Source organism: Saccostrea cucullata, unplaced genomic scaffold (assembly GCF_032062105.1).
Source record: "Saccostrea cucullata isolate Sc308-1 unplaced genomic scaffold, CSIRO_AGI_Scuc_v1 ctg4505, whole genome shotgun sequence".
In the NCBI taxonomy this organism is placed as follows: domain Eukaryota; kingdom Metazoa; phylum Mollusca; class Bivalvia; order Ostreida; family Ostreidae; genus Saccostrea; species Saccostrea cuccullata.
Window position 1 is genome coordinate 46497 of NW_026935772.1, and position 8602 is coordinate 55098.

Sequence of the window (8602 nt, forward strand, 5' to 3'; positions counted from 1 at the left end):
AAAATCATGAAATCAATTGTATAGCCTTAAACTCTTCAATTTATCCTGATTTTTTCAAATCATTTCAAAGATTGATAGACATTGCTTAATTTTCTACTTCTTTCACGAGGTCATCTTGAAATCTGACATGCTTTGGATTGAACCAATATAAGTAAAATACCAATACACCTACCTGTCTGTTGATGAGCACAATAGTTTGATTTTAAAGTCTCTCCAAGTTTAGATTCAAACGCTGAATATTCCGTCTCTTTCTCTTCATCTTGGTATTCAAGGTACGACTGGCTCTCAATTAGGTCCATCAGAAATAGAGGAACATTTTTCATGGCGTTTTTCTCCAAGATAATTAGAAACAAAACATTTCTACCGTTTCGAGAATAAATCGCTTCCATTCTTGCCATGTTTAATTCAAACATACACCAATAACAATCTAAATAGTGTGACGTCATAACACAGATAGATCATCTTCTACAGTGGGTGAGATTCGTAATTTTGTCCATTATCCCAGTACCCGGAATGAAATATCTGTAATGAATACACAATTTTGAATTATATTTGTTTTCCAGTTTTTGTACAAGATTAATTGCAAATCTTCCGTCTTGGTTTGCGTAAGATCCGAAGGCTTTGTAGCGGTATAAACTTTTCATGATTATGACGTCATCAACGACATCACGTTGATATTTCTCTTTTGCGACATATACAGGTACCTCAGCTTCCATCTGTATCTAAATACAATTCGACTCGTTGCTTTTAACGATACGAATATCAATGAGGTAATCACCACTATAATGAGTGTATACGAAGAACATTTTTTTCTTCTTTTTTCTGAAATAAATTGTCAATTGCATTCAATGGAGATTCTTTAACATTTTCCAGTTCAAAATTGTAATTCTTCAACATTTCAAATTTCAATGCTTTGGAGTAATACATCCATTTTACGAAATCAAAATTTTCGCAGAAGCATTTCAGAGGGTTACCCAGCAAATTTACATTAACTTCTTTAAACTTTGCTATGATTTTTAAGGCTCTCTTAGAAATGATTCCAGAGAGGATATCTGATTGTACGTTGGATCTAACAGAGATAAATCTGTCATGTGGTTAATATGTAAATTCATTTTAAGAATTATAACTAAGAATCAAATATTCCATCATGCTGTTCTTTTGAAAAATAACACTTGAAAGACTATGAATTCTGTTGAAAGACAAGTCTAGGTATGTCAGTAGAGTTTGATATAAAAGTATTTCTTCATTATTATCCTTTTCGAAACTTGTCCAAGAGCATTGTTTTAAAGATAAAAAATTCAATGCCTAAAAAATGCTGTAAAATGATTAAGAAATGTTTCCACAAAAGTAACGTGAAAAATCAATACATCGAACATTTTCTATTCCCGTTAATGGTTCAATTACCTCATAAATTATATCCCTCTGGACATATATGTGTAAGTTAAAGTTTGTTATCTGATCTAATCTGTAGTTCGGAATGGGCATTTTATAAAGATACTATGCCAATAAAGTTTTCGTAGATTTAATGGCAAATATACTGTGTAGTTTTTTACTCTTGTAATATCACCAATATATATATCTAGATATTGACCCTCCAAAAGATGAATTGTTGTAAGTTTCATTGTTTTTGCTTCCCTGTTTAGAAAAGCAAACGTTACCTCCTTGAATTCTTGTGTCATTGTATTTTTCGAAATATTCTCCCTTCATGCCTACTTGGTGAAATGAAGTCTGAAAACTCACAATCAGTATCGCCAAACTCTGTAAAACAGCAAATTCAAGGATGTAAAGTCCAAAGCTTAGCACATTATCAGCCAAATTAAAGACACGAAGCTATTTCGGAAGTGTAACTAAACCACCTACATGTAGTTACACTTTTTATCCTATTTGGTGCTAAATTTAACTCCTGTAGATTGGTATTTTTCAAATTTGCAACGTGATATACAGCTCAACAAACTTTTTAAGCTCACATGGTTTTTTTGCACAAATTAAGGTCACATTGTTCAGATATAATATTGTGTATCGAGACAACAGAATACATTTTTAAAGTATTTCTTTATATAATTTGAGTTTTATTTCAATTTCTGAAACATAATTCACACAAATTAACTGGTAGAACTTTAATATATGCATGGCTGAAAAATATCAGCTATTTTCATTTGAATTTTTGTAGTTTCTTGCCAATTGTAACTGTCTTTTAATCCGTTCCTTTGAAAGCAATAGCTCTTCGCAGAAACGTTGACATGGGTACAGTACAGCTACTGTAACTTGTATTTTTTGTACATTTTGACTCTTTAACTCGGGGTGGTAATAGTATTTTTCATGTGTTTGACTGCTTTCTATGTTAATAAGATGGGATTTTTAGGAGTCAACTTCTAAAATATAGAATCATGAAAGATTCATCCCACTGCAAAATTTTAACGTTTCAAACCGTAAATGCAGAAGAATTTTTCTTCTCATAGAAGGAATTTATTATTAAAAAAAATAAAAATACTTCATTATCCTACCCTTTAATGTGGTTTCCTTTTGCAATATTATCGCTTTTGGGCGCTACATTTCGACGAAACCAAAAGGATTATGGTAAATGAGGAAAGATTTTTCAAACATACTCACCTTTAAGAAGAAAATTTAAAAAAATTCAACTTCATGGGATCAAGGAAAGCTCTTTTTATATAATTTGTAAAAACCTATGTTAGAATCGTATAGCCGAAACATCCTTTCATTTATTTATAAATTTTCCTTGAAAACATCCAATTTGGAAACTTAAGATGATAATTTTAAAAGACATTTATGCTTGACATTATATATGTAATATAACGAAGGGTTATACCATTGTACTTCAGTTCCAAAATGGTAATTTTTATTACAACAATGTGACCTTAATTTGTGCGAAAAACCATGTGAGCTTAAAAAGTTTGTTGAGCTGTACTTTGATGTCTTGGGATATCCCGTAAGTGCACTGGCGTTTTTTGAAATTTAACGTTTTTTGCGAGAGTTTCCAAATCGTTGGATATATTAGAAATCTATTTTCGCTTCATTAATTTTAAAAAGAAAATAAAGTCAGTTACATTTAACAATATTTGAGATCTTTGAATGTTCGATACAAAAGATTTAAAATTCATTATATTTACCCTCAACGGGACTCAAAATCAGTTCGTTATATCCATAAATTCTTTTTTTAAGAGTTCGTTATAACCGTAAAATTCTACAAAGATGTGTTAAGAACTTTGTCGGAGACCAAGAAAAACTTTGCTATATCCGTGAATTCGAGTTTTGCTGTACTATTAAAATATATTGAACCTTATATATGGAAATACACTTCTTCCTTTACTTTTCTCATAAAATGTATAAACTATAACACCTTTAACAATCTGATTGCACACAAAGCTTAAGCATACTCAATTCTCCGAGATTTCAGTGACAGAGTTCTACTTTGATGAAATTTAGTTATTGAAAAACACAAAATAAAACTGAAGAAAATAGACTTCAAATTGAACAAAATGCAAGAATTGTTTAGGATATATATGCACTTAAAGTGAAAAAAAGCTTAAGAAAGATTTTTTTCTATGTTCATATACAATTTCAAAAGTCCTATTGTCAATTTATTTTAATACGTGGAATACAATCTGACTTTTTTTGACTTTTAACAAAGAAACAGAGAGAAAATCTTTGAATGCACAGGATGAAAATCCACCATTCAGTCGACTGAATGGTGGCTGAATGGTCACTGAATGGTCACTGAAAGGTCACTGAAAAGACCCTTTCCCGTGACCTTTCCGTGATCATTCAGTTACCATTCAGTCGACTGAATGGCACATACATTTCAGTGACCTTTCCGTGATCATTCAGTTGAATCTTTTTATTGAATAATCGGCTTATTTTTTTACCTAAAAATTTTATTTCACTTTTTCCTGGCATAATAGCATTAAATGTATCTAATTCCGAATAAAAAAAAAATAGGAAAAAAATTAATACAAGAAAAAAAAAATTGCTCCCACGCCCAGAATCGAACCCTGATCTCCTGCTTAGTTGTCCGCGACCTTATCGATTACGCTACAACTTCTTGTTGAGATGTGAGGAGTTAAAATCAATTAATTTATAGAAATCGATGGAACAATCAGTTCACCTGTTGTATCGAGGAGCTGCGATGTGTATATATCTTGTATATCTTTTGTATATTCTATGTTAGTTGCGCGGATTTTGGGGACAGACTAATTAATTACACATCTCCCATCGGGATGATGACAATTATCAGAGACGGGCACCTGTTCCTGTGTCAAAGATTTAAGATCGTTGTAAATTCTCTATCTAGAATCTTAGTAGAATGATTTTATTTAATCAATATCATTTAGAAAGCTAAAATCTACTATATTTTTTTCTACAAGAGGCATGTAAACAGTATTAACGATTTATTTATTCTTGTAATTAAAAATGAATTTAAAATAATGTCTCAAGTTTCAAAAACTAAATATCCTGCAGTTTTGACAATGACACAATTAAGAAACGAAATTGATCAGTAATACTTGCGATCTTCCAGAAATGGTTTAAATAATATAAATTCTGTCTCATCAATAAAAACTATATATTTCCATGAAAAAATACACGTATAAGCACTATAGAATGTTATGCATATATTTAAATTTGAATCGGTTATCGGATCATCATTTTTTATCACTTGAAGAATTTTTGTTTTCTAAATGTTACTAGAAAATTAAAAATCATTTTGAATAAGTCTCACATATTTTATAAAATTATAATAATTACTTAGATATATTTCAAGGTACCCGAATTTGATCACGATAAGTAAAAAAAAACACAATTAAGATTGAATAATAAATCTTTATTAAAAATATTGCTTCCTTGTTAAGGAAAAATATCTGATTATAAAATAATACGCTAGTGAAAAAATTGCTAAATTGAGACTTAAATATCACTGAAAGGTGGCGGAAAGGTCACTGAAAGACGACAGAAAGGTCATTGAAAGTCGACGGAATGGTCACTGAAAGACGACAGAAAGGTCACTGAAAGTCGACGGAAAGGTCACTGAAACACGACGGAAAGGTCACTGAAAGTTGATGGAAAGGTCACTGAAAGTTGACGGAAATGTGTCCGCTGAATGGTGACTGAAAGGTATCTGAAATGTGACTGAAAGGCAACTGAAAGGTCACTGAAATGTATGTGCCATTCAGTGGCTGAATGGCCACTTAAAAGTTACTGAAAGCCGCCTTTCAGTTTTAACTGAAAAGTCTTGTTTCTTCCTGTGATGGCATTACATCAAAACATCCTTATATTGCGCATATTTAACTTTGTGAATATTATGCAAGGGCCAAAATAAAAAAAAATATTAGATGAAATATATACAATAAAAATATCTTAAAATAAATTTTCAGAAGCAGCAAAATTATGATACACATTATCATCACCACAAAATGACATTACGGTGCTATTTTAATATTAGAAACTTATTTAGAATACTCATTGGAGTTGGTTCCTGTTGTTTGATGACAACCAATTCACGTTCCATGCGGTCCAATTTCTGTTTCACTTTTTTTTTTCTTAAGGGCAAGTAGCACTTTCCTTGGTGGATGTATGATGGGCAGAACATAAGGATCTAACCTGATTTTATGTTCCCCTGACAAGCATTCTAGACACATCCCCATACTTCTTTTTGAATGCCTTTTCTGCACTTCCTATGTACATGTATAGTTTTTCCTGTTTCACTCTGTTGACTTACATCCGCTATATCATATTTAGCTGCTTTCTACTCCTATTGTCATATATGATTCATATGTTTACGACTTGTTCATTACTTCTTGTACCTTCATAATGAAAGAGTCCCATTTATGTAATATGACTTCTAAGTACTGTACACAACATGGTTTCAGAAATAATCTGGAAATAACCTAACAAATACAAGCCATCAATAAATTTCCTGTACGTAAAACAGACAAAAAGGAGTGATGGATTTGTGATCAGGATCAACACCAGCAATGGACTTGAAGCACTTGATATAGAAGGCCAGTAAAAATTGTGTTTGCAGTACGTAAACTTCGCATTCCCAGGACCCCTGTAAAAGGAGACAGAGGAAGAAAAGTGCGCATATCTAATGATACAGGATCAGCCAGAAAGGACATGACATATATTCCACATTGAATCTAAACGAAGAGGAAAGAAAGACACTCAAGATAAACATCTTATAAATTCAAAACTTATATTAAGCCCAGAACCAATATTATTCACAAGAGATACAAGTATCATAGCAGAATTTGAACAAAAGGAGAAACTCTTGACCAATTTGTAACTGATTTGAAACTGTTTGCAAAAGTGTGCAACTGCAAGGAACACGACTTGTCATAGGCATCAACAAAACAACAAGAGGCCCACGGGCCTTATAGGTCACCTGAGTATTGTGTAACATCTTTCAAACAAATAACTTTGGTTCGTGTTTTAAACAAGAGGCCATGAAATTTACAATTCATAATCTTGAAAGAGACACCATTGCTTATCATAAATATAAACTTAGCATGCTTTATCAATTAATACCCAGAGGTTGACCAGAGTAACAACGAGAAAATGCACTTCCACTTTATAACCAGTTTTGCACCTCACCACAAAGGAACCACGGACCAGGATGCCATATATTTCAAAATTTTGCAAATTTTATTATAAAATGGTTGATTAATACCAAAGAGCAGATTTCAAAGCATTAATTTATTTTCAGACTATGTAACCCCTCACCCCTGCCCCGCCCATTGGAGGGGGGGCTTAAAAAATAACCATTTAGCTAGATGCACCTTTCTTCATCATAAATATATATACTTGGATCATTGGCATAAAACCCAGGAGCAAAGGAATTGATTTTTAAAGAATTAATGCATTTTCACTATATAATCTATATAGCCTCTCCCTAGCACTAGAACCCCTGATCCTGGGGACATAAAATTCATAATTTTGGAAGAGGCACTCTTGCTCATCATAACTATGTGCTTAGTTAGTTAATTAAATACCCAGAAGCGGAGAGGAAGATTTTCAAAAATAAATGCATTTTCACTATATAATCAATAGAGCCCCACCCTAACACCAGAACCCTTGACATGGGGTCATAAAATTACAATATTGGAAGAGGCACTCTTGCTCATCATAACTATGCACTTAATTAGTTCATTTAATACCCAGAAGCAGAGAAGAAGATTTTCAAAGAATAAATGCATTTTTAGTATATATTCAATAGTGCCCCGCCCTAACACCAAAACCCCTGACCCTGGAGCAATAAAATTCACAATTTTGGAAGAGGCACTCTTGCTCATCATAACTATGTACTTAGTAAGTTTATTTAATACCCAGGAGCAGAGAAGATTTTCAAAGAAATAATGCATTTTCACTATATAATCTATATAGCCCCTCCCCAGCACTAGAACCCCTGACCCTGGGGCCATAAAATTTACAATTTTGGAAGAGACCCTCTTGCTCATCATAACTATGCACTTAGTTAGTTAATGTAATACCCAGAAGCGGAGAAGAAGATTTTCAAAGAATAAAAGCATTTTCACTATATAATCAATAGAGCCCCGCCCAAACACCAGAACCCCTGACCATGGGGCCATAAAATTCACAGTTTCGGAAGACGACTCTTGCTCATCATAACTATGTACTTAGTTAGTTTATTTAATACCCAGGAGCAGAGAAGAAGATTTTTAAAGAAATACTGCATTTTCACTATATTGTCTATATAGCCCCGCCCTAGCACTAGAACTCCTGACCCAGGGGCCATGAATTTCACAATTTTGGTAGAGGACTCAATGCTTTATACATTCATGCCAACAGTTTGCCTGCTTGATGTCCAGGAGTAAAGGAGAAATTTTTTAAAGATTGTAATAATTTTAGTGGTTTTTTCCCCACCCCCCGGCCCCAGGGGAGCAGGGACCATGAAATCCACAATGTATGTTCCCCTTCACCCATAAATGCTGTCTACAAAATTTGGTTAAAATTGGTTCAGTGGTTCTAGAGAAGAAGCTGAAAATGTTCAAATGTTAACACACGACGGACGACGAACGACGGACGACGACGGACGAAAACGGATAGCAATAGGTCACCTGAGTTACTCAGGTGACCGAAAAATACGTAAGAAACTGATCCATGGTTGATATTGACTTTACGCTACACAAGGCACAGAAAATCGCTCGTCTGCACGAACTGTTCACTACACAAGCAAAAGCAATGGCATACGATTCTGAAGAGGATTTCAAGGTAAACTTAAAAAACATCTTACAAGAAATCATCCAAACAGTCTCTAAGTTATGACACTGGAAATATACAAAACTTCATAGAAACAAAACAGACAAATATAGTGATGATCAGAAAATGTGTACACGCTGTGTATATCAGCATGAAAAAGACACCTGTTCAGCCAGAGAAAAAACAGATAGATTGTGCAAGAAGCAAAACCATTTCAAAAATGTGTGGGACTAAGAGGAACGTGAGGGTAGTCGACAATGAGCATTCAAATGACGATGGAGAAGAATACTGTAGATTCCTTATTATTCGCGAGAACTTTTTTTGCGTCCTGGCTTCTTATCGTCAAAGCGCGAGAACAATAAATCGCGAA